This window comes from Rosa chinensis, chromosome 7 (assembly GCF_002994745.2).
Source record: "Rosa chinensis cultivar Old Blush chromosome 7, RchiOBHm-V2, whole genome shotgun sequence".
Classification (NCBI taxonomy): Eukaryota; Viridiplantae; Streptophyta; class Magnoliopsida; order Rosales; family Rosaceae; genus Rosa; species Rosa chinensis.
This window is the reverse complement of record NC_037094.1, coordinates 54,931,690-54,940,295: the sequence shown is the minus strand read 5'-3', so window position 1 is coordinate 54,940,295 and position 8,606 is coordinate 54,931,690.

Here is an 8,606-nt window from a genome sequence, read left to right as displayed (position 1 = left end):
ACATTATTAACATTTATATAATCATCTTTTAGCTTAGAAATTCTCATTTCTTTTTTGTGAAGGCTGTGAGTGAGTGATTTTGGAGTTGTGGCTTCTCAAGGACATAATCATGCTTCAAGCTCGTTTAGGAAAACTTGTCATCTCCAGCTTATCATCTTCCACGTACATGTTTGCAACATCGGCGTTTCAGCTTAATTGAAGCATCCTTTGCTCTTACCAACAACTGCTTTCACAAAAAATTTGTTGAGAGCCCATGGACTGTTTTCTCTTTTACAGTCTTTGTGAAAATTGACAGCAATAACAAGTCTCTGATAAAGGTCGTTGAGAGGCCTATTAATATAGCCTCTGGAGTATCAAATGGCAACAACGACATCCATGTCAACTGGCTTTCTAGCATTAAATGTGGCTGTTCATGAACAACCATTATTCAATGCATTGATTCTTGCAAGAGCTAGCAACACCATTTTAGCAAGGCTTTGAGCATTGAACTAAGGCTATCCATAAACAACAGTTTTGTTTCGATGCGTTAAGCATTGAAGCATTTGAAAGCAGTAATGATGGGATTGGGAACACTCTAATAGTTGTGGTCGTTTATGAACGGCCTATTAGAATCTTGGAGGGCCACAAGACATATGAGGATGTTGATGCTCAAAGTTCGGCGGTAGCCGAACCTTTGTATCACGCTGGTCCGGTGGGCGAACTGCTACTCCTGGGATCTGATGATCCTTGCTAACTGCCAAGTGAAAGATCAGGCGTCAGAGAGAGACCGCATTGGGCGGTCTTCACTTCTCTGATGCCTAAGTCAGTCAATGCATATAGACAGCATAACAATAAATGGGTAGTAAATGCGTAATTAATGAGGAGAGAGGAGAGAACCTTTTATAGGTGAGGAGAAGGTTGATCTTCTCCTTGTTTTCGATGTGGGACTGATGTGCTTCAATTCCCAGCGTATGGAGCTTCTAATGCTATCTTGACGCGGTGGCGCGTCAGCGGTGATCTGGGGGCCCCTCGGGGCTCAAGCGGTAGCCCGCCTGGCTGTGTTTCCGTAGGTCACACCTTTGGTGGGAGTCGGTACCTCTGGCGGTACAATGAGCGTCGCTCATTATAGCTAATTATGCTTGCAAATGCACATGTAGGTACAAGTCCCCCAAGTCCCCAGTCAAGGAGGGCAATCTTGGTTGGGGAGTTGTCCAGCGGTTTGAAGCGTTACCTTCCGCTAGACTTGCAACAACATAATTAGCGTCAGTGCGTTGTCAACCATGGATTTACTGAGCGAATGCTTTATACCCTTTTGGGTGGGCCCCTGCTAGGCACCCCAGGGAGTCCCCCACTCCCCGGCTAAGATGAACCTCCGGATGGTCGGTATATTATTTGTTGAGGGGGAGCTGCGCGGAGCAGAAGGTGTTGAGTAGCAAGCCCAATCTTTAGTACCCAGTGACAAGTCCCCGGCCTGATCAGGGCCGTCGTAGACTGTTGACAAGTCCCCGTGTCCCATAGGGACAAAATCTGACCGTAACGCCTCGTGGCGGTCGTTGTCAGAAGGAGGCGTTGCCTCGGGAGCCGCCGGTGGCGGAAATCCCCCCGCTGGTTAGGAGCAGGAGGCAGCATCGCAGGGACGTGCCTGGCGGTATCTTAGAGAGCGGTGCAGTGCTCAGCAAAGTACGCAGTTTGCAAGATGGAAAGGGAGTTCCGCTAGCAGTGTGTAGGGTAGCGGGAGTTTCCTCTTGTGGGGTGATAAGGGAGAGGTTCCGCCAGCGGAGTTTCGGTTAGCGGAGACTTCGTCACTTGGAAGATGATAAGGAAGAAGTTCCGCTAGCGGAGTTTCACCTAGCGGAGACTTCGTCACTTGGAAGATAATAAGGAAGAAGTTCCGCTAGCGGAGTTTCGCTTAGCGAAGACTTCGTCACATGGAAGGCGACAAGGAAGAAGTTTCGCTAGCAGAGTTTCACTTAACGAGGACTTCGTCACATGGAAGGCAACAAGGAAGAAGTTCCGCTAGCGGAGTTTCGCTTAGCGGAGACTTCGTCCTTGGAAGGCAACAAGGAAGAAGTTCCGCTAGCGAAGTTTCGCTTAGTGGAGACTTTGTCACTTGGAAGGCCTGTTCCTAAGTGGTCACTTTCATCAGACGCTTCGTCTGATGGTGGTTGACACGTGGCCTACCGCTATAGGGTTAGCGTGTGGAGGTGTGTTTCCTCAGCCTGGCCGTCTTCTCGCCATTAATGTGAGTAATAATGGATTTTATAACCGAGGTGTCGCCTCGGTTAATCCGGAGAGTAAGTGGAAACATGGGACACATGTACGGCCGGTGCGTGACGTCATTTTTCAATGGATGGTTTAGGATTTCCTGATGTTGACATAAAAGGGGGGGGAACGTAGCGAGATTTGACACTTCTGCGAAAACTTCGAATCTGAGTCGTCATGTTCAAGCTTTGTTCGGTGTGCGATTTGCGAAGAGGATTACTACGATTCTGTAGAGTTATTGAACCTAGGGGGGACGAAATCTTCGCCGGTGAAGACAAGTGCTTTGCTCAGACCAGAGTTTGCCTCGAGGTTGGTATCTGGAATCCCATTCTTATTTCATTGGATCTGTGCTATTTGCTGCTAGTTTCTGGGTTTTGTTGTTTTTGTTTTGGGGTGTAATCTGCGCTTCTCTGGTGCGCTTTGAGGGTGTAAAGTGAGATTTGGGGGGGAGGGGGGGGTGGGTTATGGAGTTTGGCAAAGAGCTGTTATTTAGGTGTTTGCTAGATGGTCGAATCTGGGTTGAGTGTGCGTTTTGTTCTTGTTTTGTTACTTTCTGGGTAGTTGTTGTTGATGTTCTTGGGTGCAACTGATATAGGAACAGGCTAGATCTTATGTGAACTGATTGATTTGGGTTTTAGGGTTTGGGATGGCTAACGTCGTAGAAATTTCAAGCAGTGAGGACTCCGGGTTTGACGTGTCGTTCAGCGTGGCGGATAGAATTTTTATTGACTCGTTGCGTCCGTCTGGCCGTGCAGGAACCTCACTGCCAGAACTGCTAGAGATTGAGCTCTACAAACTGTACCCTGGGAAATAGCCATGGGTCGGGCTTCGCGTCCAGAGAGTTCTAGAGCGGGGGAGGTTGCCGCTGCTCAAAATAGGCGTGAGGAGCGATTGGCGAGTAACAATGCTGCCAGCGGCTCCGCCGATGGGGAAAAGTTGGCGGGAGAGGATGCTGAGTCAGCATGGGTTCTTCGTGATGGTACCCCAATTGATGAGGCGGGAGGCCGAATGACTGTTGTTGCTGTCAATCGGATAAAGTGGGTGTTTCGGTTGCCAGGCTTAGTGAAGCTGCGTCCTCGTACAGTGGATGAGAAGGCCTCTATCCTGCCAGCAGGATATGCCTCCGTGCATGAGGCGATTTTCCGCCAAGGAGTGACGTTCCCGTTGCTACCAAACCTCCAAATCCTGTTGTGCGAGTTTGCCCTCGCCTTTGGGCAGATTTGTCCCAACATGTGGCGGTTGATGATGGCGGTGAACTCACTATGGCGCTTGTCCAGTTGCGAGGGGCCAACTGTGGCAGAGGTGCTGCACTTCTACGAGCTGGTATATGTGAAGCGCCAGGGTTGTAGACGGCAAGTGAATTTGACTAGGCGGCAGGGGGCGCCCAAGCTGATTGAGAACCTGAGGGATTCCATGTCCTACTGGCGGGGTACCTTCTGTGTTTCCACGGCGGGGTAGGAATACCAATCGGGGTCCAACGAGGGAGAGCCGACGTTTAGGATTAAGTCAGAGTTTCAGCCTATCCGAGGTTGTCTGTCGGTCTCCGCTGAACAACGTTGAATATCTTTATATATACCTTGTATGTTGTACTAACGATCACCTCGTTTTCCTTGTAGCGGGCCTGCGCTATAACCTGACTCGCGAGGAAGAGTGCCGCGTTGCACGTATTAAGGGCTGCTGGCGAAATCGCAATCTGCTGGACTTTCGTCTCCTTACCGGTTTGGAGTTGTTGGTCGACCAAGAACTAACTCGTGCCATTGGTAAGCAATCTCCGCCATACCATATTTTTGACCAGTTGGTCGGAGGCTGATTGGCTTGTTGTATATATTTTTTTTTAGAATCTCCGCCAGGTAATAAAGCGAGTCGCGACACCTTCGCCAAAGCAATGGATCGCGCCGAGATTGACAATTTCCTGGAGAGTATGTACGCCTCTAGACTGGCGGCTCAACAGACGGTCGTGGATCCAGAAACGCTGGCACTTAGTCACTCCGAGATTCTTGTGGTGCTACCTATGCCGCACCACTCCCATCTTGATAGCGGCAGCTCGCCCGTAGTTCAGGCAGGGATTGGTATGGCGGGTGGGGCTGGTAGCGGGAGTAAAGGCCCTTCTGTAACCGCGCCGCTGAAAGAGAGGGCGCCTGCCAAACGGCGTGGGGCACAGGAGAAAACGGTGCTGCCGGTGGAGACTGTCACCACCACGGGGTTGGAGCCGCCGGTAAGGGGATCGAGGCCTGCTCCCTCTGGAAGCACACGGGTGCTTCAGCGAAGGCGCCGCCAAAATGACGTTGACGGGGAAGAGGAAGGGGAGGATGTGGAAACCATGGGGGCTCTTCAGCAAAAGAGGGCCCGACAGGCTCCGCCCAAGGCGCCAGCGACTACCGAGAGAGAGGCGCCTATGAGTGATTTGGACTCATTCGCCGGATACGCAGATTTCATGACAGACGACGAGCAGGAATTCTTTATCATCTCTGCGAGCGGCTGAGGTTTGGCGGCCTAGCGGGGATTTCGCGTCCAACCGCCATTGACCAGTCGCCCTTTAGCTCGGCCTTCGGTCATCTGTCGGTTGGATTGCACGAAATGTTTCTGGCGGCATCGAAGCAGCCCCGGGTCAAGCTGCAGCTCAGGGAGGAGGTCAAGGGTCTGGAGAGAGAGTTAGGGGAGGCCAAGGACAAGCTGCCGGATGTGGAACAGCGCCTGACGAAGGCTGATTGTGATGCAGCTGATGCTCGCGGTAAGTTGGCGGTTGCCGTCGAGCGGGATTTGGAGCGGAATGATCACATCTCCAAGTTGGAGCAAGATATATCTCTTCTGAAGGATCAGGTGGTTGCTAAGGATAAGAAGATTGAGATCCTTCAGCGGGAGTCTGCCGCCAGGCTAGCCGATGTGAAGAGGCTGGAGGGTGAGGTCCCTCGCCTAGGAGATAAGGGGAGCCGTGCTGCGGCTGCTACCATGGAGATATTCAAGCAGTCGGCAGATTACAAAAAGGCGTTGACTGAGGCGGCGAAGGTTGGTGCCGTAGCCAATGTTGAAATGCTGACGCAGAAAGGTGCCATCGACTGAGCCCACAGTGCCGTCGGTTCAGAATGTCCCGCCGGCGAAGGATGTGGCTTCCGCCCAAGCCGCAGGAGCTCGCTCGGGCAGCGGAGAAAGCGGCGCACGTCCGGCGGATGACTCCCAACAGACTCCTCCTCCCACTCAGTCGGAGGTGTCCCGTGCTGGTTTCCTGGCCGCCCATGCCCGAGCGGATGGCACCATAGAGACTCCCAGCCCCACCGCCCGAGGATCTGACCAAACAAGCCGCCTAAATCCGCCGCCGCATGCCGAAGGTGAAGATGCTGATGGCCGCTATGCCAATCCCTGAGACCGATGTTGGAACTCCCTCCTTTTTTTATTTATTTATTTATTTTATTTTTTTGTGTGCCGCTGAGGCGTGGTTTTTGATGTAACGAACAGTTTTGGGTGGGGAGTCCCAGCCCTAGATATATGAAGTAAAATTTGGAAACTTGTTGTGCTCGTTATGAAATGTCTGTTCCGCTGGAATTTTGGGTTGGATTTTTTTTTTTTTTTGTTAGTCAATGAAACACTAAAGGAATTAAGATTGGTCCAAGTGCACCCTGTAGCGGACGTGGTTCGCTGACTGTTGCAGACGTAGCCAGTTGCCCTCAGTGCTAGACTTGGTAACAATGGTTTGAATAATTCCTCGTTTCATTGATAGCTGATTGATCAGCGTTTTACAAAAGCGGGGAAGTACCCGTTGGGTAGCTTACCTTAGCTAAATAATGAACAAAAATTTAGCTAAGTCAAGATGCTCTTGGGTAGCGGCATGACTATTTGTAGTAATACCGAAGGTGTTCGGTATTCCAAGGGTGGGTTGTTGTGATGCCATCCTTGTCCTTTAAGTAGAAGGTGCCCGGGCGTACGACTTCTACAATTTGGTATGGACTTTCCCATGTTAGGCGGAGTTTCGTTGGCGGTGGGATGACTTCCTTCATTACCTAGTCCCCCAATTGTAGGTTCCAGGCCTTGACCCTGGCGTTGTAGAAACGCGATACCCGCTGCTTGTTTTGCAGGTTGTGCAAATGTGCCTTGTGTCATTTTTCCTCTAGGAGGTCCCTGTCAAGGCTAACGCCATCGCCGTTGGTCTCTGGGCAGTAGCCCTCGACCCTAGCAGTAGGTTGAGTTACCTCAATAGGTAGGACGACTTCAGTTTCGAACATCATACAAAACGGAGTTTCACCTGTGGCGGAAGTTGGGGTAGTCCGGATGGCCCATAGAACTTCCGGAAGCTTCTCCGCTCACAAGCCCTTGGCATTGTCGAGTTTCTTTTTTAGGAGCTTCTTGATTATTTTGTTGCTGCTTCGACCTGGCCGTTGGTTTGGGGGTGAGCAACAGATGCAAAACTCATCTTGGTGCCAAGGTTGGCTGTGAAAGAGATGAGTTCCTTGTTATTGAACTGTGTGCCGTTGTCTGTGATGATTGTATGCGGGACACCATAGCGGCAGTAGATGTTCTTCCAGAGGAAGTGAATTACCTTGGCGGTAGTTATTGCCGTCAGAGGTTCTGCCTCTATCCACTTGCTGTTGTAGTCAATAGCAACAATGATGTACTTGAATTGGCCTTTGGCGGTTTGGAATTTTCCCATCAAGTCTAGGCCCCACGTTGAGTGAATCCATGGGCCGATGATGACCGATAGCAGTCCCGCTGGTGCATGTGGGAGATCAGCATACTGTTGGCATTTATGGCAAGATCTCGATATGAGCCGGGCGTCATCGCCGAGTGTAAGCCAAAAGTAGCCTTGCCGCATTGTGCGATTTGCCAAGGATCTGGCGTCAGAGTGGTTTCCACATTCTCCGCTGTGTATCGTTGCTAGCACGACCTTTCTCTCGTCTGGGGTTAGACAGCGGAGGTTAGGGTGGGTGAATCCATGGCGGAAAAGTTTGCCATTCTGGATGTTGTAGCGGATTGCTCTCCGCTTGAGCTGTTGCGCCTTGACCTTGTCCTCTGGCAATGTGTCGTTGCGCTTGTACTCGATGATCTCGTCCATCCAGCTGAGATTGACCTCAATGTTGGAGATCCCTGCCAGGGTTTTTGTGATGCTTGGCTTGTCCAAACACTCTACCTTTGTGTCTACTGGACTGTGGTGTGGCTGAGCGGTTGCTAATCTCGCCAGTGAATCAGCCTTGGTGTTCTTTTCCCTGGGGATTTGTGTGATGGTGTGAAATTTGAATATTTTGAGCAGCGTCTTGACGTATCCCAAGTATGCCGCTAACTGTTGGTCCTTGGCCTGGAAGCTGTCGTTGACCTGGTTAACGACCAACTGAGAGTTGCTGAAGATGTTGACACTGTCAGCTCCCGAGTCGATGGCGACGAGTATGCCGGCATTAAGTGCCTCGTACTCCGCCGTGTTGTTTGAGGCTTTGAAGTTGAATTTTAACGCGTATTCCACGTTCAACCCCTGGTCCTGTTAAGATGATGCCGGCACCGCTGGCTTTGGCGCTGGCGGACCTGTCCACGTGCAGGTCCCAGCCTGACTGCTGGGGAGCTGGCTCTTCAGCGGTCACAATTTTGGTTCCGGGCTCCGCCGCCGTGCCAGGTTGGAGTTGACGCTCGGTGAGTTCAGCAATAAAATTTGCCACCGCCTGGCCCTTCATGGCGGTTCGTGGTTTGTAATCAATGTCAAACTCGCTGAGCTCAATGGCCCACTTGCTGAGACGCCCTGAATGTTCCGGGTTCTGCATTACTTGTCTCAGTAGTTGATTGGTTAACACATGGATTGTGTGGGCCTGAAAGTATTGGCCGAGGCGTCTGGTGGCAACGATTAGTGCCAGAGCGAGTTGCTCCAAGGGAGGATATCTTGTGTCTGCTCCGTTCATGCCTCTGCCGGCGTAGAACACCGGGAGTTCCTCTTGGCCCCCGCGCCGGACAATGGCGCAGCTTACCACTGATACTGATACCACCAGATATACGTACAGTGTTTCTCCTTGCACAGGGATGGAAAGTAGTGGGACTGCCGCCAAGTATTCTTTCAAGCCCTGAAACGCCGCCTGACATTCTGGGTTCCAGTTGATGACTTTTTTGTGGGTCATGTTGAGGATTTTGAAGAATGGGGCACATTTATCAGTGAGTCTGGAGATGAATCGAGAAAGGGCAGTTAGTTTTCCTTGGAGGCTTTGGACGTGTATCTTCCACTCATGGTCCTTCATGTTGAGGATTGCTTGTACCTTGTCTGGGTTAGCCTCGATGCCTCGTTCGCTGACGATGTAACCCAGAAATTTGCTGGCGGTGACTCCAAAGAAACATTTTCTGGGTTGAGGCGCATACCATAAGCCAAGAGGATGGTTAAAATAATTCTGAGGTTTGCCACA